This window comes from Lepidochelys kempii, chromosome 14, assembly GCF_965140285.1.
Source record: "Lepidochelys kempii isolate rLepKem1 chromosome 14, rLepKem1.hap1, whole genome shotgun sequence".
In the NCBI taxonomy this organism is placed as follows: Eukaryota; Metazoa; Chordata; order Testudines; family Cheloniidae; genus Lepidochelys; species Lepidochelys kempii.
In genome coordinates this window covers 43069499-43094828 of record NC_136393.1, presented here as the reverse complement: position 1 = coordinate 43094828, position 25330 = coordinate 43069499, and positions in this window count along the sequence as shown.

The window sequence follows — 25330 nt, the reverse complement described above, 5'->3', positions numbered from 1 at the left end:
TGGGGGATACGATAGAGGTGTATAAAATCATGACTGATGTGGAGAAAGTAAATCAGGAAGTGTTGTTTACTCTTTCTCATAAGACAAGAACCAGGGGTCACCCAATGAAATTAATAGGCAGCAGGTTTAAAAGAAACAAAAGGAAGTATTTCTACACACAATGGAGAGTCAACCTGTGGAACTCCTTGCCAGAGGATGTTGTGAAGGCCAAGACTATAACAGGGTTCAAAAAAGAACTAGATAAGTTCATGGAGGACAGGTCCCCCAACTGCTATTGGCTAGCATGGGCAGGGATGGTTTCCCTAGTCTATATTTTCAAGAAGCTGGGAATGGGTGACAGGGGATGGATCACTTGATTACCAGAGCTCCTCTGATTCTGGGTTTTTTTTTTTTTTAAATCTCTCCACAATTTTGGTTGCAACTGAAACTTCTAGTTAAAGCGATCAGTGGAGGGGGGGGGGGGCGGGGTCTGGACGCTCTGTCGCCTTGCGCTTTGTTTGTGTCACCTTTACACTGATGCAAAGTGAGCAAGAAATACCAAAAGAACTGCAGGCACTAGTGTAAATGACACACACCAGGATCAGGGTAAGGCTGGATTGGGGCCCAGAACTCTTCCCTCACCCACCCATCACGGCACAAGGAGTTTGATCCTGGGCCTCATGCCAACTGCCCATAAGGGGCAGCTTAGAAATTCTTCGGTTGTACAAAGCTGGTGTGTCTCCCTATGTCACCTGCCTCCTTCCAATCTTTAGTCTGGGGACGTGGTGTGGTAGCAAAGAGAGTGTGGTGCAAAATGCTGGCTCAGAACTGCTGCCACGACAGCCAGTGTAACTTAGAGCAGCCTCAACAGTGCTCTAAGTTTTATGTCAGGTGCTATTTCAGGCACCAGCCAGCCGAATCTTGGGGGAACAAAAGGGTGACTTCAAGCCCCCTTTTCCCATCCCTCTCTGCTGAGCCAAGTGAAAACTTGGCACTGCTGAGAATTCAGACCCAGGCATAAGGCAATGGAGAACCCCAATCTTTCTTCTGCTGTGGAGAGTTGGTAAAACTCAAAGCCCAGATGGCACCGTTATTAAGCCCATTATTTTTTTCTCTTTGCTATTTAAAAATAATGAGATGCAAAACCAATATGAGTGCAGCAGTAATGTTGTATGGTTCGGACACACAAGTTAAATTTCCTGTGACAACACGAACTTGATCAACTTGCATGTGTAGAGCATATTTCTCCTCTTCCTGGTTTTCTTGATGTATTTCAAAATTTACCACCCAGGGTTCTTTGTGGCATGTAATGCGGCTTGTATTAAACACGCCACAAACCCAAACTTACAGGAATGGGCCAGAACTTGACAGCTTACAGGAGTGGCCGCTAGAGGGATCGGGGCTGAATTTAGAGGGCACAATTTTCAAAAGCATCAAAGTGACTTAAGTGCACTGGGAAATTTTACCTCTAGTCTTCCTTATGAATTAATTTTTTATTTTATTTTTTTTTAAAGGGAGCTGTAGCCTGTTTTCCACAGAGTCAGTCTGAGTTCAAGCCAATGCCGTAGGGCATTTCAGGCTGCTGTCCTGTCTGATCCAGCCCAGGGGACAATATCTGATGCTTCCAGGAAAAGCAAGAACCCGCTGTAACATACATGGCTAGTTTTAACATGCTGTAAATGCAGGTGGGGAATTAATTACTGACCTCGGTGGCATTCAGACTATGTCCTGAAGCATGGGATTGGGCCAGAGGGACAGCTAGCGCTGGCCACAGTGTCTAGGGTCTCGGAGTGGGAAGTTCCATGGAGAATTCCACTGGGTGGGAGACTCAGCTGTGAAGGGAGGGGGCGGGCAGGAGCATCTCATCAACCCAAGATTGGAATAACTGAAGTAATGTTCCTTTTACACAGAGCCTCAGCTCCCTGGAACCTCTGCAAATGCTTTAGCCACGTGTTTAACTCCATCCGTAGGAGTAGCCTTGGATCGCAGTGGGAGGGCTCAGGTGCGTAAGTGTTTGCAGGATGGGCGCTCAGGGCAGTCCCTGAGGCCAGGGCAAAGTGGATGTGACGTGCCACTGTCTGGATTTGGGAGCCTGCCTGCACACCAAACTCACTAGGCACTGGGTGCATGACTTCAAGGTGCTGGGCCGGGGAAAATCAGCCCCGGGTGGTTATTTCGAGTAGAAAACCAGAGCCACTTCTGGGGTCTTTCAGCTTCTAATGCCCTTTCCCTTCTGCAGCTGGATTTCATCCTATGATAAAATCCCTCTCAATGCCAAGTCAGTGCCATAAATCACTGGCCTGGGTGCAGGAATCAGTAGGCGACGTTCTCTGGCCTGGGTTATGCCAGGGCTCAGACTAAATTATTCTTCCCAAAACTTTTAAAAGCTGAGCCCCCTCCTCAAGGTAAAGAAACCAATCGTGCCCCTCACCCGTCAGCAATGTGTTAGCGACCCCACCCCCCATTTTCATGGATACGTCTTCAAACCCCACCCTTCCCACCATGGCTAGCCCTTCCCCACGCTTCAGGAGATGCTGAAGGAGATGATCCTAACCATCCCCTCTAACCTTAAGACTTGAGGGATCCCATCATGGAGCATCTTAAAAATCACAGTTTCCAGACTCTGGAACAGGGGCTGCTTTGCCGGGCTCACCTTTCTCCCTGCGTCAGGTTGGCCGATGGGGATAATGAGCCTGGAGATCTCATTCCCGCTGCTCTGAGTGGTGCCCATGTGCACATGACTCAGCTCAGCTCATCCTGTATCCCAGGAACGTCTTCATCTTCTGGGATCCTCATGGCAGCAGTGGGATGATTTAACGGACTCCCTTAGCCATGGGGCCTTTCTCTCGCTTTTGTTTCAGAGCCAGCGTCCTGGAATCGTCTCATGGTGCGTGGAGTGGTGGCAGTGGTGGGGGTGATAGTCTTACTATACCTATGTGGGTTTTGGAAAGGTAGAGGGAAAGTGTTTGCCGACTCGCAACTCGTCTTCAGGAAGCTGCTGACTCATCCCTCCCCGCAGCCTGGAAGTCGGCAGGATTCCCAGGAATCTGAGCTCCCCGCAGTGTGTGACAGGGACGGGGACCAGGCCCAGGGAACCAGAAACAGGAATCGAGACCCAGCCCTGGAGAATGGGGAAGGAGACCTGATTGCGAATTCGTATCTGGTCTGCTGAATTGCTCACGTCCAGACCCTCCCCACAGTTCTTAAAAAGTCAAAGCATTTCGTTTAGACGCTTTCCAAACAAACCATTTTGATTTTTCAGTTTGAAACAATTTTTTGTTTAAAAATGTCCTTCAATTTTATTTTAAAAATTCAAAAAGTTACAACCCTTGAAATGTTCCTGGGTCTTTTTTTTTAAAAAAAGCTTTTTGGTTCATCAAAAATTTGGAAAAATGTTAATTTTGTTCAACCTGAAACCGGTTTTTTTCCATCTCTTTTTTGGAATTGCCAGGGACCAAAAAATTCTGTTTGCCCAGCTCGAGGGGCAGGTGAGGATTTTGGCAGTTATATTGTGGGTCTCTAAGTCTCCTTGTTGCTCAAAGTTTTCTTACTGCAAGGATGAGGGCAGGATGGGCAAAAGCTTCCTAAAAGTGGGGGGGGCTGCTGGCACCCAAACTGTGGCCCAGCCCCTGTGCCACCCCTTCTCCTCGAGGTCCTGCCCCCTCAAACTACCCCTTTCCCTGAGGCCCCCCTTCACACCGCCTTTCTCCCTGAGCTCCCACTTCATGCCGCCCCTTGCCCCCAAAACACTGCCCCCCGCCCCTCCCTTCTCTCCCCCATCATCCAGTCGCTCACACTTATGGCCAGTAAAAAGTGGTGGGCCCTGGTCTCCCCTGTTCCGGCACCCCTGGATGAGAGTGGGAGAGGATGAAGAACTCATTTCAAATATAACTCCCCCCGCCCCTCAAAACAGCACAATTTGACAGAAACAGCAAAACATGCACCTAACCAACCCGGGCCAGTCACGCTGTGTTGTGTGTGACATTCCCGTCCTGGGGCGGTTTATGTCTTGGAGAATGTGAACCCTGCAGGCCTGGGTGTTTCTCTACGTAATGTGACCTCACTGCTCCTGATGAGAGCCATTGTTTGTAAATGTTTCAGGAGCAGACATATTTATCATTCATGGACAGACAGACATTTATTCATAATTAGAACTGGTGAAAAATGGCGGGGGTGGGGAGGGTCATGAAAATTGAAGAAGAAACCACTTCCTTCCCCCTTCCCCCCATATTCTTCAAACTTATTTGGAAATGTTTTTCATTATCAAATTTTTGTTTCGTTTTGGTGGGAAAAACTCCATGTTCTCTCTCAAGTGGGCAGAGAAATCCAAAATGTTTTTTTTAAAGAGGGAACTTATTTCAAATGATCAATGTAATCCAAAGTGGCATTTTTAGTTATAAGGTTGCATTGTCAGTGTAAAACCCTTTTGAACCAGCTCTGTTATTGTATAACAAGATGAGTTTACTTTTCGTGATGCATTGTTTGGGCCAGGTTTCCTTGGTCCTGGAAACACTTACATGCATGTTTAACTTTAATTACTGCTGTGAATAATTCCATTTCAATGGGACAACTCTGAGGTCGGGTTTACGCTACGGCCGTATATCGGTGTAACAATGTCTTTTCTTTCTTTTATATGTAAAAGTTCTTGAGAGGTTAAAGCAGGTAAAATACATGAACAGGTTCGGACAGTCCGAGTTTGTCCGTGCAAAGTGACAGCAGAGATGTGGGATCTGCTAGTTTTCCATAAGTCTCTCAGGGTTACCCAGGATAACTTTGGGGATCTCTGTCTCGCATCGGGAATGTTCCCTGAAAGTGTCCAAACAGCTCAGAGATACAGAACCATTCCCTGGATCCATTCTTATAGCTGTCTTCCCCGGAAAGCAGTCTGGCAAGTGTTCCTGTCAGCTCATTGCTAAGTTATCTGTCAAAACACTAGAGTTTTCAGGTGCCTAAGTAGCCCCTGGAATCAGGGTGAAATTATCCTCCCCACCACTATCAAAATTGGAAATGGTGCCCCGGAGTGCACGGTACCCTACCGTAGTTCCCCCGTAGGAACTGCATGAACAGGCAACTCTGCAAGTTATCTGCATGCCTCTGCACGTGACCCCCATGCCTCTCCATTTCCTTGGCCACATGTATCCTGTCCCCATGCTGGCGGCGAATCCAGAAAAAGAGGGAAAGAGCTCACCACTGCGACCACCTGAGGGAGGTGTTGGGTTGAGATCAGCTGGTCAAAGCAGGCAATAGGGACAGAATCTGAGACTTGAAGCTCCTCGAATGACCTCTGACCTTTCTAGACCTGCCCTTCAATGAGACACAGCGATTGTAAAGTTGAATGTGATCGTAACTAGACCCATTTGAAACCCTTCACCACACAAGACAAAGCCCGTAGGATTCATTATGAATTATTTATTTCTCCTCCCCTGGATTCCTGCAGCCACCAGCCACCTTGGAGCTTTCCCTCCTCTCTCCCAGGCTGGGCTCACTTGATGGCAGGAGCTCAGCGCAGGGTCCAGCTTTGCTCTTTCGCTTCCATTCTTCACGTCTTTGGGTGGCTGCATTGGCACCTGAGCAGCCGGATGGAAACACTGAGTCCTCTGTCTCGGCAGGCAGGCCCAGCCGCCAAAGCCAAAGACTCCCTGAGAACAGGGGGAGGTTCGCCTGAACTCTCAGGAGTGGCGGCTGGGCCCATAGGGTAGGGTTACCATATTTGAACTTTCAAAAAAGAGGACACTCCGAGGGTGGGGGGGGAGTTGTAGCCCTGCCCCCATCTACTCCCTCCCACTTCCTGCCCCCTGACTGCCCCCCACAGAACCGCCAACCCATCCAACACCCTCTGCTCCTTGTCCCCTGATCGCCCCCTCCCAGGACCCTGCCCTCTATCTAAGCCTTCCGTCTCCCTGTCTCCAGCTGCCCCCTCCTTAGACCCCTCCACCCTAACTGCCCCCCTAGAACTCCACCCCCTACCTGTCCCCTGACTGCCCTGCCCCCTATCCGCACCCCCGCCCCCTGACAGACCTCCGGCTCTCCCACACCCAACCAACCACTCCCTGTCCCCTGACTGCCCCCACAGAACCCCCAACCCATCTATTCCCCCCTGCTCCCTGCCCCTGACTGCCCCCCCGAACCTCTGCACTGTCCACCCTGCCCCCGCTCCCTGTCCCTTGACTCCCCCGACCCCTCTTCATATGCTCACCCTCTGACAGGCTCCCCCCAGAACCCCTCACCCATCCAACCCCTCCTGCTCCCTGTCCCCTGACTGTCCCTTGGGACCCCATGCCCCTTCTCCAGCCCCCCCAGCCCCCGTACCCTGCTGCTCAGAGCAGTGTGTCTGGGGTGCGGAGCCAGACACAGTGCCGTGCTCCCCCGCAGAGCGTGCAGCTCCCCCTCCGCCCCCAGAGTGCTGCATTGGGAGGGAAATCCTGGACCTTTTCAGAATTTTACAAATTCCTCCCGGAGGGCAATTTAGAACCCCAAAAGCCGGACATGTCCGGGAAACTCCGGACGCATGGTAACCCGACCACAGGGACTCCAGGATCTGCAGCTGCTGCCACCTGTATGGTGAATCCTCCGACTCATCACCAACCAGCTCTTCCCCATTCTCCAACCTGGCCCCACGGTCTGACCGTGCAGGAGAACAGAAACCCTTTGGGACAGCAGGAGAGTCTCCTCAATGCCGCCCTCTTCGCATGGCATCCCGCGGTCACCGTGAAACACGACTACCCTGCCCCCAGGAGTCTCTCAAGGAGCTGCCGGCGCAGTCACTGGGCACCCACTCGTAATGGTCTCGGGCAGTGGCATTGCAGAGGGAGCTGAGCAGACCGTCCCTTCTGTGACTTCCTGAATTGCTGCCAGGACGGATTCTCCTCTGCGCTAGGGAGAGTCCCCGAGGACAAGCAGCTGTGATGCGGGAGGGGGCAAGACAAGCACTCCCCCTGAGCCCTTGACTAGCAGGCAAGCAGGACTCTGGGAGCCAAGGGATCGATGTGTCTTGCTGGGAGAGCAGAGCTGGAGAGCAGAAAAGGGCATTGGAGGAATTGAAGAAAAATCAGTGTCATGGCCGGGTCATGGGCAGCCAGACCTCGTGGTCAGAGGCAGAGTCCACACTCACAAGACAGGAGTCGAGAGTCAGCTGGGTCAGGACACTGGAAGAGCAGAAGCAAAAGACCAAATTGTGTTCAGAACCTCAAGTCAGGTGAGTCACCCTGAGTCCGGATGCCAGGAAATCAAGCCTGGGGAGTGGGAGCAGGAACAGCCAACACACAGTCCAGAGCCGGGGAGGAGCTCGGCTGTTCAGACAGCTTCTTCTTCCTGCTGCTGGTTTAAGGAGGTCCTGGGGGCCGATTAGCTGCTCTGGGACTCTGCCAATAGGAGCCTCAAACTGGGTCTGGACTTCGTCAGTCCTAGGTAAGCAGTTTTTCGTAGGCTTGCAGGTGGCGTGCTGGAGGGTGGCTGCTCCCAGGAACCCTGCAGACCGGGGTTAATGACCCATGGGTCAGGACAGTGAGTGATCTCTCCCCGCTCAAACCTCCTGCACGAAACAGTCTCCAGGGTCCCGGATGCATCCTCTGAGAAGAAAAAAACACAGTCATGAGGACAAATAGGCTATGGAACAGGAGCCCCCTCTTTGTTGCAACAGCCCCAAGTGTCCAGAAGAGTGGACGGTTCTTACCTCCAGGAGATGCCTGGGATCTTCCATCTAAGCCTCAAGGGGACCCCTGTTGCTTGGTCTGACAGGAGGAGATCATCTGTCCCCACTGCTCCCTGCGCTGGGCTGGCTGCAGCACACATCTGTGTAAGAGGCTGGGCCAGAGAGATGTTACAATCAGGGTCCAGGCACCCCAGAAGGAGAACAGAGGCTCTGAAACCAGAAGACGAAGCAATCAAATCAGCGGATTCGACAGAGAAGTTTTCTACCCTACAGGGACATCAAAGAAGGTCTGTTAGGAAAGCTGAGATGTTAGTCTGGAAACTGCTAAGATAAACATTGTGACTTATTAAGATTCAATTTTAGTCACTACAAAGTGTGTTGTGTTTTGTGTGTCTCTTTGAAATGTGTCTCTTTCTCTTGCTTAGTATCACTTAAATCTCTTCTTTGTTACTATGCTTCCCAAACCACCTCAGTGTTGTGTGTTCCAGTGAAGTGTGAGTCTCCAGCCTACCCAACAGGCTGAGCTGTGCCCTGTCTCTCTGAAGGTAATGAATAATTTCTGAGCGGTGCTGGGCCCAGAGTCCAAGGGCAGTTCACCAGACATCTCGTGGGAAGCCCAAAGAGACCAAAGGAGCAGGAGAGATTCCGGCCCCACTGACCCATGGGAACTTGCCACAGAAGAGCCTACACAGGGCTCCAGACACAGCCACTTTGGGTGTGTACCAGAGTTCACTCACCGCTAGATGCTGGCCAGGCCTCGTGTCATTGCTTTCTCGCTGGGCTAGCAACCCCGCTGATACTCACTCTTGCAGTTTGTCGGCTGGGAACTCAGCCGACCAACCAGGTGACTGTTCTTTACTCCACTCCTTCCTGGGTCGTGCTCCTTGCAAACAAAGTCCCAAAATGTCTTGAACAGAAACAAGGCCTTCCACCCTCGTGGGGAGTTCTTCCTCAGCCTGATTTCGATTCGGCCTGCCCTTCTTGGGTTTCTATGGTCTTCTATGTCCCCTTCCTTAGGGATGGTGAGAGAAGCCAGTCCTACCCTGGACTCCAGGGTTTGGCCCAAAGCCGTCTACTGAACAGCTCGCTCTGCTTCTGGACTTTTGCTGCTGTTTTCCCTTCTTTCCTCTCCGTTGGGGCTCACTTGGTCATCATTTGGCTTAGCCCCAGGCTAGGCAGCCATAGGCCAAGCCACCCTGTTAGATACCCTCCTCCTTCCAATCCGCTCCAGCCCGGCTGACAGGTTTGCTGAGGGGATGGTGAAACCCCATTGCTGATCAGAAGGAGGTCAGAGTCTGTTCTCTAGGAGCTGAAGGTCCATTTGTCCTGCTGCGGGAAGTGGAGCTGGAGAGCGGAGATGTTAGGTGAAAGAGACTGCATGATGGAGTTGGAGACTGAGGGACGGGAGCCTCCTCCCAGAAACGCTCCCAGGAGAACAGGTTTGAGGAGGAGTTCTCTAGGGAGCCTCTTGCTTGGAAAAAAACAAGGGTGGCACATTGATGAAGATGTCTCTGTCCCAGGGATGGGGGAAGCTCCCAGCCAGGCTGTGCAGCAGGGATCCCATTTCTCCCCCAAGAAACCCATTTTGCCCAAAGAAGTCAATGGCTCTTACCTCCAAGAGGGAGCGGGCTCTTCCCTCTCAGCCTCTTTGAGAACTACCACTGCTTGGCTTTTTTAGGATAAGGGACCTGTCCCCACTGCTCCCTGAGGTGCTTCAGCTTCTGACTGCACCCATCTGGGAGGCTGTCACATATGCCAGGGCCTAGAAGACATGCAGGGAGGAGGCTCCTCTTCATGTCAGACTCTGAGAGCCCAGAGAAGGGCCAAAGGAAGAAAAAAGGGCAGGAGATGAAGCTTGCCCGGAGCCTCTGTCCCATCCTCACCTCCTCAAATGTGGAGCTTCCTGAGCTTCAGTTGGGCAGACAGTCTGTAGCCCTGACACAAAGGTCCTTCTGCGCCATATGGGGCAGGAAGATCTCTGCCTGGGAGCACCGGAAATGGGATGGGGGTGAGATCAAGGAAAGAGGGGAGGGATATGGGTGTGAGGGAAAGAGCTCCTGCCCCAGATGAAGGAATTTGGGGGGCCGAGGGAAGGACACAGCTCCACAGAGAGGAGAGAGAGTTCCTGTGAGTGCCAGGGGCCTCCATTTGTGCTTCCACTAGCCCCCCATTTACAGTGAGACAGAGCAGTACCTGCAGCAGGGAGCGGGACTTGCTGAACAGGGAGGGGAACCTTGAAGAGCATCAGATGAACCACAGCCCTTGCAGCGCCTCGGGCATCTGGTGCAAGTGCCGGATGATGTGAAGCTGGCCCATGACCTTGGCTGTGACATCCTCATGCTGCAGGGGAACGAGAACATGTCAGAGACTGAGACACTCCCCAGGAATCAGGGAGGATGAAGGGCACCTGGAACCAGTGCCATCATTTCCACCCAGCAGCTGCTCATGTCTGAGTGGTGGATTCACCCTCCTGACCCCCAGGATGGAGGCTTGCTGTCCTCTCTAGTGACCTCCAGTGCCAACCCCCCTCCTTGTCGGGTGAGCTCCTGCCACTTCCCCATCAGTGCCCCGACAGCTGTTCCACCTCCAACCCACCTGGGGACACCGCTCAAGTTCGGAGAACCCTCTCCTCCACCCCCACCTCCATCCCCACCCAGGTAGGGCAGGGAGGGGGCTCTAGAAGGGTGGCGGGGGGAGGGAGGGATTCTGGCAGCAGTGAAGTGGGATGGGGAGAGCTTGAGACCTTTCCCCAAGACACCCCAGTGCCAAAACCTGAAACCACAGGATGGCAGCCCTGGGGAACGGGACAGGTCAGGAGCCCCTGACGACTGAATCCTCCCAATCTCTCAAGAGTGGGTCCAGCCCTACCAGCAGCAAGACCCGCTTCCCACGCCCATGTGCCTCAGTCAGTCACCATCACCAGTCAGTCCTTGGCCTCCCAGGATGCCAGGGATGGGAGCAACTCTCGATGGTGGCTCGGGTGACATGGACACTAGGCCGTGGGGAAATGGGTGCAGCTCTGTGGGGCAGGAAAGGTTCCCAGAGGGCACTTAGGGGACTCAACTGTCCTTCCCAGGAGTGATAGCAGAGCACCACATCCGAAGAACAGAAGTCCATGAAGGCCAGAAGTCCCCACTAGGCTCCTTGCTACCAGGCCAGCGAATGGCGAGAGGATGGGAAGGAGGCCCTGGGCCCCACCCCAAGCTTCTGAGTCGAATGCAGCTGCTTACCGTGACCCCCATCAGTTGCTGGGCTTCCCCCAGGAGGGAGTAGACCAGCACCAGCCCAGCCTGGCTGACACGCAGCAGGGGGTCGTGGATGGCCAGCAATGCTGTCTGTACGAAGGATCTTCTCTGCCCGACGGAGAAGAATTTTCCAAAGACCTAAGACCAAGAGGACATGAGGCTCGAGCAGATTGCCCAGAGCCAGCCTCCAAGTCCTGGCGGTACAATGGCATCTCGTGCCCCAAAGGGTGGGGAAGAGAGCTGCTGTGGCCAAGGCACTTCATTCCCTAGGAGGCTTTCAGGGTCCCAGGGCTCAGGGAAGCCCCTTTATTAAAAGGTGGCAGATGCTGAGGGACCAAAGCCTCCAGTGGCTCTTTCGGGAAGGCAATTTATGGCAGGGGCCAGGATGGGCTGGAAATGGATCTCTAATGTGTGTGAGCAGGCCCACTCTGCTGTGCAGGGCACAGAGACGACAGGGGACCCTGTCTTGCTTCCAGCAGAGAGATCTCCTGCACCTCAGCGGCTAGAGGAGTGTGCGTGTGTTGTTACGGGGGGAGGGGGTTGGAGCTGACAGACCAAAGGTCTCTTCCCCCAGCTAAGTGATTTCTCTAGTTGCTGGCTATGGCCTCTGCAGCTCCTTGGTTTCTTCAAGGGGAATCCAACCTGCAGCCTGACAAGAACACGGAGACTCCTGGCCCAGTCCCAGTGTGGGACCTTTAGCACCAGCGTGTCCCACTGGTTGCTGGATGAGGAACTCTGAGCTGGAAATAAGGAGCGGGCTCTTTTCCTGTCTCCAGGAGGCATCCACTGCAGGGAACCCAGCCAGCCCCACTCCCTGAGCTGTGTCATGCCCTGGCACAGTGCCCTTACCTCCCCCACTCTGGCTGTGTTCTTGTAGCCCAAGAGCCGGCTGTCCTGGTGCCAGTCATAGCACCAGAGATCTTCCGCCTCATGTATGGTCAGGCCTGGAAGAGAGAGAGAGAGAGACTTTTCTCCTCATTCTGGTTGCAGTTTCTGTGTCCTTCCAAGCCCATTGGTGGCTGCACAGTGGAGTGGAGAAGAACAGAGGCAGAGAGAGATTTGTCCTCCGGCTGGGGTCAGTCTGAGAGAAATGGTCTGAGGTCCCATTATCAACCTGTGGTCACTCTCAGTCCCGTATTGGGTTCCGTGTCCCAGCTGGGTTCCTTACCCCTCTGTTGGAGCAGCAGTTGGTAGAGCCGGTAAGTCCCCTCCCTGGCCTGCCGGCTGATGTCCTTGTCTGGCTCACTGACAAACAGAGCCAGCTGGGCCACATGGTGACCCATCCGAGGGAACTCGGCTGAGATCTAATGGAAGGGAGAGCAGAGGGGACTCCATCAGCATTTTCCTCTCAGCTCCCTGTCCTCCCTGGGCCAGAGGGCTCCTTTCTCTTAGCCCCTCTGCAGGAGATGCTGGGGGAGAGGAGCTTGAGATCGACCCTTCATTTGCTCTGCTGCCAAGGGAGCCCGCAGCTGCTTTGGGATGCCAAGCAGGGGCTGGAGCATGGGCCCCTTAAAGGCCCAGGGACAACACTGAACCAGGACAAGAAGAACTTGACTCAAGCCTAGCTCAGTCCTGCTCTGACCCTGCCTCCCTATGAAGAACCCTCCTAAGCCACAGCCCCGGCAGCAGCAGCAGATCCTGCAGCCCACTGGAGCCAGCCCGCCTCCGCCTGGAGCCAGCAAGCTGGGCTCGGAGCCCACTTACATCAAACTCAGGGAGGGTGACTGTGTATCTCAGCAGGGCTGTGCTGCTCCTGATAGCCCTGGCTCGCTCCTGCGACACCCTGGACACGACCCAGAGGTTGACATGCTGTGGGGAAAGGAGGCAGGTCAGACTCAGTGGCCAGCTGCTCCTGCTTTGCAAATGAGCCCCATGCCCCCAGCCCCAGGGGCCTGAGACATTCTGCGCAGGGGGCAATAGCTGAGTCCTTGATGGCAGAGCTTTAGAAGGGGATTCTTTCCCCCAGGACGCAGCTTGTACCCTTCAGGTCACAACTTCTCAGAGTCTCTCTAGACTGGGACAATGTTCGCGGTCGGGGCTGGTCCCATCCTCCCAGAACTCCTGATTCCTGAACAGTTCACCAGAAAGAAGATTGAACCCTTGGCCCTTCCTTGCTATGCAAATCCTTGGGGGGATGTAGGGAGTGACTGAGAGCACAATCCCCCCAGGAATTTCAGAGCACATCAGAGGGAAGGGCTGATTCCCTGGGCTCCTCCTCTTTCTCTAGGAAGGAGCATGTGCCTCTTCTCTGAGAACCATCTCCCCAATCTCATGGGCTCTGTGTGTTGGAGGGGTGGGGGAAGGGTGGGTTTTCAGACTCTCACTCCCCAAGACAGCCAGGAGCCCTGTGCTTAGTGCTCAGCAGAACCAGGCAGAGCTCTGGCTTGGAGTCCCAGCTCCTTCCTCTGTCCCTCAAGAAGGAAGGACCTGACACTACATTGCACTGACCTCCCCAACCAAGGACGGCCCACTGGGGACCCAGCTAGGAGGACAGAGTAGAAAATGCATCTTCCAGTCTCTCCTTACCAGTCCCCCAGAGAGTTACGGTCAAATGGGGCTCACCTCCAAGATGAAGTGGAGCCTGTCTGTGTCTGGGGACTCTGCCAGCAGGTTCCCCAGCATGGCATCCAGGACCTCTGGGATGACTTTCTGCAGAGTCTGCAAAGCATGGGTCAGAGTTAGGGAACCTGGGCCTACACGTGCCACAGGATGGGAAGAGGAGTCTCTGGGAAGCACTGGGGAGACTCCCAAACACATCTCCCGGCCTCTCTCCTTCACATCCCACTGCAGGCAATTTGCAAGAATTGATGACCCCTGGACCTTTAATCCATGAGCTTAGCAGGTCTCTGCAGAGGGCCTTGTAGGCAGAAGAGTATGAAACAGCCAAGTTGCTATGGATGGAACCTGGGCTTCTGGGCCAAACACGGCTTAAGAAAGAAAGAAAGAAAGAAAGAAAGAAAGAAAGAAAGAAAGAAAGAAAGAAAGAAAGAAAGAAAGAAAGAAAGAAAGAAATCCCCCAGGGAGGGGTAATCTCTTCCCTGCTGGAGGGAAGGATCCAACCCTGCAGCTTGTTCCATCTCTGCTACCCCACCCCGAAATCTGGAGCTCCAGCGAATCAAGGGAGCAGGGACCAAGGACTACTCTGCAAGAGGAGGAGGATGGAGGAGGAGGAGGTACCTGGATGCCGGTGGTGTCCTTCTCCGTGCCCAGGGTGAAGACGGAGTGAAGGGCAGCTCGCAAGAGGTGGGTCTCTAGGGCTGGCTCCAGGGCAGGTTTCATGGTGCTGGCAAGAGAGAGGAGCTGGTATTAGACTGTGCAGTATGGGGGTGGGACTGTCGCCAACACGGACACCAAGCCACAGGGATAGAGGCACAGGCTGGCAAGAACGGAAACTGAGGCACTTAGCTAGGGAATGACAAGGCCAAGGTGTCCCAGACAGACAGTGGCAGGACAGGAATAGCTCCTGTTCACTGGAGCCTGCTGCCCCTCCTGTATCTGAGCCCAGGAGTGAGCCCCTCCCCAAGGCCCCTGTCATGTGATGGGAGTGAAAAGAAGAGCCCCGCCAGGAGAGAGTGACCCTCCCCACCCCACCATCTCTGCCAGAGGCACCACTCTTGGGAGGTGACTTGGGAGGGGCAGTGACGGTGACTCCCAGCCTTGGGCCTGATCAGCAGTGGGGTGAGGGGAGTCGGCGGGGTGGGGGGTGGGGCTGTCTCGGTACCAGAGGTAGCCCACTGCAGCCAGGGAGTGGGCGAGGACGGCGCTGGGTGACGAGTCATCGGGAAGCTCCTCGATGAGCTCCTGTGAGACGCGAAGGAGACAAAGAAGCATGTGAGATTCAGGCCCAACTGACACCTCCCAGTGAGGAGATGACACAGCCAGTGCCCCACATGGCCAGCAGGATCCCCCACCGCCTCCCACTCCCTTCCTGCCCATCCGACTTGTCCCCCTTCCCGGATTCCTGCCCAGCTCGCTCCCAATCCCCTTCTCTCCTCCTCCCTGTCAAAACTGCCCCCTTTCAGCCCCATCCCGACGACCGAGCTGGGACCCTGAGATTCCTTGTCCCACACTCTGAGCTGCCCCCCAGCCCCACAATTCTCCCCCTCCCTCCAGCTGCCGTATGGCGTGTCTCACTCACCACGATCCTCTTCACCACAGCCGCCTTGCAGCAGCGCGGCTCCAGCGTGTCCTCCCCTCTCTCCCATGCAGCCAGACATGCGGGGTAGACGGCCTGAAGGAACAGGAGCTGCTGCCCCTCATCCTGGACCCACCAGGAGTGGGGTATAGTGAGAGAGAACCTGTTAGCTAGGGACCTTCCTGCCCCACCCACACCATCTCCAGGGCTCAGGCCTCAATGGGGGATTGTGGGGACCCGCCTATTCTCCAAATCCCCCACCACTCCTACGCAAGCAGGATCAGGAACTGGGACAGTGCCTGTGGGGGGAGAGGACCTCGGCTGTTGTGGGACAAACACCCCCATCTTGGGGGTCCCACATCATGGATGTAAAAGGGCCCCATTAGGGGTGGTGGATCAGGAGGGACAAGACCCTCGGCAGGGGGTGGGGATGCTGGGAAGGGACAGGGCAATCTTGGTTCCAGCCCAGATGGGGAGCATTTGTACCTTATCTCTGCACTGGAGCTGCTCTCGGATGACTTTGAGAGCAGCTTCATCTTTGGCCACGTCCACCCCTTCCTCCTGCTCCGAATCCAGGGGGGTCCCTGCACCAGGGAGGGAAGGACAGGGGCGTGGTGGGCAGAGCAGGATTCAAGACCCCCCTTCCCACCTCAGGCACCCAGGGCAGATCGGGCCCCAAACCTCCCTCTCAGGGATGTCTTCAGCCCCCAACAGGTGCCGTAGCCCAGAGCAGAGCCCCCCTCCCCTGCCCAGGACTCCAGGGGAGGTGCCGATTCCCCCGGCCCCGGAGCAGCAAGGACCAAAGTGGCAGCAGCTCTTCACCCCCCCACCCCCAGGTCCCCGTGCGGAAGGGGCAGCTGTGTGACGGCTGCTGCTCTCAGTGGGGTTCGCGTGGCTCAGGCCAGACTCCTGGGCTGGGGACCCCCCCGCATATCACTGGGAGAGCGTCTGGGCCCAGGGTGTTCACATCCCGTCCTCACCCCTCCCGGAGCCCAGCCCGGCTCCTCACCTGGAACAAAGCAGTGGCCTCCATCGGCCTGGCTGCTGCCAGAGGCCCAGGTGCTGCCGCTGTCCCAGGCTGAGCTGCCGGTGCTGGGACAGGGACCTTCCACCTCCTGGCCGGCGGGGGCTGGAAGGTCCTCAGAGACCGGGCAGGGCGAGGCCTCCTGATGGGAATGGGGGCTGGGCTCCTGGGGCCGCTGCTGCCCACACAACAAGCCCCAGAGCCACCCTGCCCGGCGCCCCTCCTGCGCTGGGTCCTGTCTGCCAAACCGCAGCCTGGGCCAGCTCCACTGGGGCCTGGTCGGGGCCTCTCCCAGCTCGGCGCCTGCGCCGGGAGCCGGGGTCCTTTTCCAGAAGGCCGGGCACTTCCGCCGTCTGGCCTGGACGGGACCTGCTTCCCCGCCAGCGGGGACGCAGGGCTTGCTCTGCCCCTTGGGAAGATGGCAGCTGCTTCCCTCAGGCTCTGGGGCCACCTGCAGAGCCTTCCTCCGCAACATCCGCAGGAGCCTGGCCATCCTGGAACCGAGCGGGGAGCAGGTGTGAGTCTGGGCTCAAGGCAGCCTTTCATTCCTGGGCCTTTTCTGTCCCTCCTCCTCCCTGCTCCAACCACAGCCGCCCCCTCTGCCCCCACAGGAGTGCAGGGAGTGCCATCTACACACACGGGCAGGAGTTCATTGCATGATCTGCTCCCAACGTTCCCCCTCATAATCCCTGCTGCTGCAATATCCAGGAAGTCTCATCCTTTTCCAGCAATGAGGTCAGTCCCAAAGACCATCGGTTACTCTGGACAAGCAGCCCCCTCCTGTCGTCCCAGGCCACTCTCCCGCCCAGGCTAGAGAAGGAACAGAACTCAGGCGTCCGGACTTCTCCTGGGAAAAGACCCTCGGCACAGGAAGCACAGGGCCCTCCTCATTCCCCATTGATTTCCAGACTCAGCAGCTCACAGGGTCTGGCCCAGTTCAGAGACTCTCAGCCTGGGGAACAGTGTCCCACAAGGGAAGGGCTGGGAGCCCCACTGCTGGAACCTTTCCAAACACACTGGAGACGGCTCTGGAGAAGCCCCTGCCTGGCATAAGAAGGAGGGGCTCTTGGGGGCTGTTTGCAAAGGAAATCCCCCTTTGGAGATAGTCTCTCCCCGTTTCTGCCTCTCCCCAGACAGACAGGGGAAGCCACCGAGGAACCCGAATGCCACTCACTTGCTCTCAGTGATGGGATAATGGATGGCGGATGTTCAGGGTCAGCAGACGTCCCTCGCCCTCCTCCTCACTCTCCAAGCCCAAGGCAGGCTGGAGAGGGTGGTGACCTCAGGAGTTACCCTGCCCAGCCAGCAGGCAGGGTGATGACACGAGGGCGATCGACTGGCTGTGAAAACAAGAGTCTGTCTGATTGCCAAGGGACGGAGAAACTCAGCCAGCAGCAGGGGGGTGCAGAACACGGCCCTAGGGCAGAGGTGACAGCGCCTCCGGGATCCTGACATCCCAGCACTTTACACACCTTCCTGCAGCCTCCCAAACCCACTGGGCTGTAGCGATGGGACCCCAAACCTACTGACGGCAAACGGACTCAGCTACCAGCTCAGGGTCACACCGAGTGTCAGAGCCATGGATGGATCCCTTCACTAACCACGGCCGCACACTCCCTCCCACAGCTGGCAATTGCAACCAGGCCCTAATGTCTGGTCCCCCTGCCTTTGAGAGGGAGTGTCACTCCTGCTTCCATTGCTGCCTATTGATCTGTGGGACTTTGGGCAAGTTGCTCCCCCTCTCTATGGCTCTCTGGGACTCACATCCCTGAATGGACTTTAAAAAAGACAATGGTTAAAGTTTGGCCCCAACTAGTTCTTGTTTCTCAAGACTAGCCATTTTAGCAAAGTTTAGAATTCTTGACATTCAACACCTGGAAACATCCCTTTCTCCTTCGCAGATGGCCTTAACATCCCTTATCTCACCCAGGCTCCCTGCTGCCTGGAGTTAGAGAATTGACCCTGTTCCCATTGGACCTACCCAAGGTGTCACACAGCAAAGCGGTGACGGAGCCAGAAAGAGAAGACAACAGTCCTGATTCCTGTTCTGACTAACAGACAACAACCCGCCAGAGGCAGGATAAAGCCCAGGAAATCAGATGTGAACATTTTCATGGAAACCGTTTTCTGTCAGAAAATCCATTCAGACAAAACCACTTTGTTTCTTGAAATCATAAGAAGTAGGATGAAAATTCTTTGCAAAAATATTTGTTTCCAAAACAAGAGCATCTCCTGTTTGTCACAGTGCAGTCAACTGTTTCGTCGTACACAAAGGGGACACACTATGATCTAGCAAAAAGAAAAGGAGTACTTGTGGCACCTTAGAGACTAATGAATTTATTTGAGCATAAGCTTTCGTGAGCTCCAGCTCACTTCATCGGATGCATCTGTAGCTCACGACAGCTGTAGCTCACGAAAGCTTATGCTCAGGTAAATTGTCCTCCTATTCTTTTTGCAAATACAGACTAACACGGCTGCTACTCTGAAACCAACTATGATCTAGAAAATTAGATGAGATGCTTCAGTCTGAGCTAAGTAGTTGCTGCTCTTCACAATTTCAAAAGAATAAAATACAAATAAAAGAGAATATTAGGTCATAATCAGATATGGCTCAGTGTGATCGGACACCGCCTAGTCTGCACTGCTCCGAGTGACACTCTTCAGTGGATCCCCAGCATCCACCCATGGCGAGGTAGGTGGGAGAGGATTGTTATTCGTACTTGACAGAAGGAGAAACGAAGGCTGAGAAAGGAGCAGGGACTTGTCTTAGCTGATGCAGCCAGTCAGTAGCAGAATTGCTCTCAAATGAGCTACAGACCAGCAATTGTTCCTAGTAATTATGCAGCAATTATTTGAGAAGAATTGGAATGTTCAAGAGGATCATGAACTGCTCCGAGACAATGAATGGAGAGCAGCATCCACATTGGTCAGACATATAACTGGTTGTGGCTTATTTGCTTGGTCATAAAAGAGAACAACAAAGACCAGATTTTCCTCCCTGTCAATAGCCCCCTCCTCAGCTGATCAAGGTTGAGACTTTGAAGGGTGGGAGGCTAAGGGTTCTCATCAAATAGCCCAAAGAATGGCCCTGATCACCACCGAGGCAATCACTCTCGGAGCCCTATTCCAGTCTCCTCTCTGTGAGGGCCTCCCAGAACCCACCCGGCCCCCGCTCCACACACAGAACACCTGGTGGTGGGAGGAGAGCAGAGGAAAAGGACAACGAAAGCAAGAAGAGAAAGGTAGGAGGGACAGAGGAAAGGGAAAACAAAAAGGAGAAACCCCAATGTCCCCAGTGATTCTAAGGGACAAAGTCCTAGGTCGGAAATAAAATACTGCCCCCACAATCTAATGTTTTCCTTTCCTAAAAATCAGCCGGCACCTGATGGATCAGACTGAACAGGTTCCAAACCTCTCCGAGGCTCTTACCTTCTATACAGGGACGTCTGTTTTTGAGCAAAACCACTACAAGAAAAGGAGAAAACTCCAAAGAGGGTCCTCCTTGCGCTCACGAACGTGAAAGTGAATGCTCTCTCAGTCCTCCAGGAGAGACCTCGAGAAGGAGACGTGCTGAAGCAAAGCCACAGGGATCTCCGAGGTTGCCCCTGTCCTGCACCCCTGTCCTGCCTGGCTGATGTCAAGATCTCTCTGTGAGATCATCGCCTCCCCGCCACCTTTGTCCAATAGGCTGAGGTCCTGCCAAAGGCCCTTGTGATGTCACTGCCACACCCACCCCTCCCCTGCAGTGCTGATGTCCTGCCCCTGTCCAGCCACACTGGATGTTTCAGCCGCTTCCCCGGGATCACCCCACGCAATGTCACTTCCTTGTGGGGTGACACTGACTACACAGTAGAACACAGAGGTTCTTCCCCAGGCCGCAATTAGGTTTTCACAAGTTAGTTGACTTTATGGCCAGAAGCAACCGTTAGAGCATTTAATCTGATCCCCTGCGTATCCTAAGGCCTCCTGTATATCAGAAGAGCTGGGCTTTTCTTTTACTCAAATGTTTTCCAGAAAGGCATCTAGTCTTTATTCGAAGAGATCAAGAGATGGAGAATCCATCATTTCTCTTGATAGTTTGTGCCAATGACAAATCACCCTCTTACAAATCCGGGTCTTATTGTCATTATACTTTTTCTGATTTCTGCTTCCATCCATGGGGTCTTGTCATGCCTTTCTCTGCTACATAAAAGAGCCCTTTTATACTCAACATTTTCTCTCCATGAAGTCAAGCAACTCACCTCTCATTTGTCTTTTGTGTATACTAAACAGATTGAGCTTTTTCAATGTCTCATTAGAAGGCATCATCCCGAATCTTTTCTGTACCCTCTCCAATTGTTTTAACATAATATTCAAAATGTGGACACAAGAACTGGATTCAACATTCCAGCATCAGTCTCACCAATGCTCTTTCACTTCCCTTTCCATTCTCACTACTCTATCCAGCCAAGAATGGCTTTAACCTTTTTTACCACAGTTTCATATTGACAGACCATGCTGAGCAGCTCGTCCACTATGGCCCCGAAATCCTTTTCAGGGTCAATGCTTTCCAACGGATCGTCCCCCATTCTGTAGGGTGCCACCTGACTCCTTTGTTACTGAAGCTATGGGGTTGCATTTGGCTTTATTAAAACCTAATTATTTAGTAAGTATTTTAGAAGAACTAGCCCATTAGAGAGAGAATCGTGAATTACTCAAAGACAATGAATGGAGAACAGCGGCAAGAGCAATCAAATACATGTTTGGTTATGGCTTATTTCCTTGGTCTTAAAAGAGAGTAACGAGGACCTGAGTCTCCTCCCTCACAATAGCCCCAAACTCCCCCAATCAGCACTGAGACTCTGAGAAGCACAAAGCTGAGAGTCCTCACCAGATGTCCCAGGCCACCACCGGAGGGAGTCACTCTTAGAGCACCATTCCAGCCACATGTCTTTGGGAGGGCCTCCCGCAATGAGAGTTGGAGTGCAACCCCCCATCCCCAACTCTACAGGCACAGACAGGTCCTGGTGGTGAAAGGAAAGCAGGGGAAAAGGACAAAGATGCAAGAGAAGACAAGAAAGGAGGGAGAGGCAGGAAAAGGGAAAACAAAAAGGAGAAACCCCAATGTCCCCAGTAATTCTAAGGGACAAAGTCCTAGGTCGGAAATAAAATGCTGCCCCGACAATCTAATGTTTTCCTTTCCTAAAAATCAGCTGGCACCTGATGGATCAGACTGGTCAGGTTCCAAACCTCTCTGAGGCTCTTACCTTCTATACAGGGACGTCTGTTTTTGAGCAAAACCACTACAAGAAAAGGAGAAAACTCCAAAGAGGGTCCTCCTTGCGCTCACGAATGTGAAAGGGAATGCTCTCTCAGTCCTCCAGGAGAGACCTCGAGAAGGAGACGTGCTGAAGCAAAGCCACAGGGATCTCCGAGGTGGCCCCTGTCCTGCACCCCTGTCCTGCCTGGCTGATGTCAAGATCTCTCTGTGAGGTCATCGCCTCCCCGCCACCTTTGTCCAATAAGCTGAGGTCCTGCCAAAGGCCCTTGTGATGTCACTGCCACACCCACCCCTCCCTTGCAGTGCTGATGTCCTGCCCCTGTCCAGCCACATTGGATGTTTCAGCTGCTTCCCCTGGATCACCCCACGCAATGAGCGTTCATTGTGGGCTCAAGCCCAACACAGTAAAACGTCAGAGGCTTCTCCCCATGCTACGCTCAGTTTTTCATAAACTAGCAGACTTTATGGACAGAAGAGACAGTTAGAGCATGTCATCTCACCCCCTGCCTATCACATGCTTTCTGTAGAGCATAGGAGCTAGTTTTTGACTACACACGTTCCAGAAAGCCATCTAGTCTTCATTAGAAGACATCAAGAGGTGGGGAATTCCCACCACTTCCCTTTCTAGTTTCTTCCTTTGGTGATTCATCCTCACGGTTGAATATGTGTGCCCTCTTTCTAATATGAATTGGTCTCTTTTGAGTTTCCAGCCACTGGGTCTTGTTATTCTTTTCTCTGCTAGATTAATGAGCCCTTTCATACCCGATATTTTCTCTCCATGAAGTCACTTCAACGACGTCACCTCCTGATCTTTTTTATCATCGAAACAGGCTGAGCTCTTTCAATAGCTCACTCGCAGGCATTTTTCTCCAGCCCACAAAACGTTTCATTGCTTTTTGCTGCCCCATCTCCAATATTTCCAAATCTTTTTTCAAAGGTGGACGCCAAAACTGGATGCAGGATTCCATGATCAGTCTTCCTCATGGTGTGTCACCTCCCTATGCTCCTCACTGCTCTTTTCATACATCTAATGATGGCTTAGCCCTGTTCACCACAGCATCACCTTGGGTGCTCATGTTCAATGGCTTGCCTAGCATAGCCCTAAATCCTCTTCACACTCAGTGCTTTCCTGGATACACTTCCCCACTCTGTAGGTGTGGCCTACATGCTTTGTCGCTAGCTATAGGACCCTTCATTTGGTTCTTTTCCAACTTGTTTTCTTTGAATGGCTCCAGCTTACCAAGGGATCCGATTGCTCTGTGTCGCTGCCCTTTCCTCATCATTAATTACCACTCTGCTACTATTTTATCACCCACCAATGTTAGCAGAAGTGAAATTTTATTTGGGTTGCGGTTCATTGATATTTATTTTCAAGAAATAGTCCTTGAGAGCCTCTTCATATCCCTCGTGCCCATAACCTGCTCCACACAGCACAGTGAGAAAAGGCCGCCCAGCCCAGCTCTGCCCTAGGGGCTAAGCACAGAACAAACGTAGGAGCTTGTGTCATCCATAGCTTCAGAACAACATGTGGGGGTCATCAGCTTACAAAGACACTCTAGACCGGTAGCGTAGACAGGCCCCAAATGTATCTAAGTGTCCCGCCTTGCAAAACAGGAGAGAAAAAAACATAACCTTGAGTAGCTTTATTTTATAGTCGTGGAAACTGAGGCACACAGAAGCAAAGAGATTTGCTCATGGTCAAAAAGTCAGGAATAGAAAATGGCCCATCTGCTGATAGTCAGTCCTGGGCCCTAGCCGTGTTTGTCCTGGCTTCTCTGCTTCAGCTCCAGTAACAACCCGAGTTGAGGTTTTCTTCCTCTCTGTGTCCTTTAACTTCACGTCACTGGAGAAGAAAGATTGTTTCTGACCAGCTGGGTCTAATGCTTAAAAACCTTAATTTTTTTCTTTCGCTAGGATAACGCTGGGCATTTTCTCTCATTCACTTTCCTTCGGAATAATTTCAATCCAGTCCAAAGGATTTCCTCTTCCATTGTGTCTTCAGCACCTTTCCTAGCAAACAGTTACTGTTCAAGCCCAGGTTTCCAGTTTCAGGCTGTCCCAGGGTGAGATGGCCATGAAAGGGGTAGTAGCTCAACTGAACCTATCCCCAGGTGAAGGGAATAAGTGCAGGGGTCACATGAGAAGGAGCAGGATGTATCTAGGGTCCAGGCCTGTTGGGCGATATAAGAACAGCCTGTGCTCAGCCAGGAGAGAGACCCGCAATGGGGGCAGGCCTGGGAGGGGCTTGGATAGTCCTTTCAAGTCAGTTTCGGTACACATTAGGGGATGGAACAGCCAAGCTGCTAGGGTTGGGAGCTGGGCCTCCTGGCAGTGTCCAGGAACGAAAGCACAGCACCTGCCAGGAGGGGAGTCCCCACAGAGGGACACCGTCATCTCCCAGGAAGGGAAAAGGCTCTCACTGCCATTTCTTAACCTCATGGGGTGTTCTCCTGCTCCGCCAACCCCACCCCTATTTCAGCATCTCCAGGTGCCTGAGGGAGCAGGAACCAGAGGCCATCCTGCAGCTGGGACAGAGATGGAGGTTGATGACCTACCTGCCCGTGGTGACCATGGTGCAGGACAGCCCTCAGGACATGCAAATGCAGCTCCAGATCTACAGAATGCAGCTTCCCTTTGCTGGCACGAGACCTTGCAGGTTGCGGGGGGTGAGACAGGCACTAACTTTTGGTAACCCTCAGTGGGATCAGAGGGTAATGGTTTGTAGAAAGTGGTGTTGGAGAGCGTTACAAAAACTAGGCAAGCCATTTACAACACACACTTTGTTTCTCTACAAAAGAAAAAGGACACTAAACTCTCTAAACTACTACATGCCACAAGGGGCTACAACAGTGGTTCTCTTAACGCACCCACCAATATTGTTAATGTATCCACCCATACTTTTAGCCCAGCAGAAGAATCTGTCCTATCTCGGGTCCTCTCCTTCTGCCCCTCCACCCCCATGAATATGATACCGTTCTGTGGTGACCTAGAATCCTATTTTCGACGTCTCCGACTCAAGGAATATTTCTAACACACCTCTGAGCAACATACTAACCCACAGAGACCTTCCTACCAAGACGACAAAAAGAAGGATTCTGGGTGGACTCCTCCTGAAGGTCGAAACAACAGACTGGACTTCTACAGAGAGTGCTTCCACCGACGTGCACGGGCTGAAATTGTGGAAAAGCAGCATCACTTGGCCCATAACCTCAGCCGTGCAGAACACAACGCCATCCACAGCCTCAGAAACAGCTCAGACATGATAATCAAGAAGGCTGAAAAAGGAGGTGCTGTCGCCATCATGAATAGGTCAGAATATAAAAAAGAGGCTGCTAGGCAGGTCTCCAGCACCACTTTCTACAAGCCATTACCCTCTGATCCCACTGCGGGTTACCAAAAGAAACTACACCATCTGCTCAAGAAACTCCCTGAAAAAGCACAAGAACAAATCTGCACAGACACACCCCTAGAACCCCGACCTGGGATATTCTATCTGTGACCCAAGATCCATAAACCTGGAAATCCTGGATGCCCCATCATCTCAGGCTTTGGCACCCTGACTGCAGGATTGTCTGGCTATGTAGACTCTCTCCTCAGGCCCTACGCTACCAGCACTCCCAGCTATCTTCGAGACACCACTGACTTCCTGAGGAAACTACAATCCATCGGTGATCTTCCTGAAAACACCATCCTGGCCACTGTGGACGTAGAAGCCCTCTACACCAACATTCCACACAAAGATGGACTACAGGCCCTCAGGAACAGTATCCCCGATAATGTCACGGCAAACCTGGTGGCTGAATTTTGTGACTTTGTCCTCACCCATAACTATTTCACATTTGGGGACAATGTATATCTTCAAACCAGCGGCACTGCTTTGGGTACCTGCATGGCCCAACAGTATGCCAACATTTTTATGGCTGACTTAGAATAACGCTTCCTCAGCTCTCGTCCCCTAATGCCCCTACTCTACTTGTGCTACATTGATGACACCTTCATCATCTGGACCCATGGAAAAGAAGCCCTTGAGGAATTC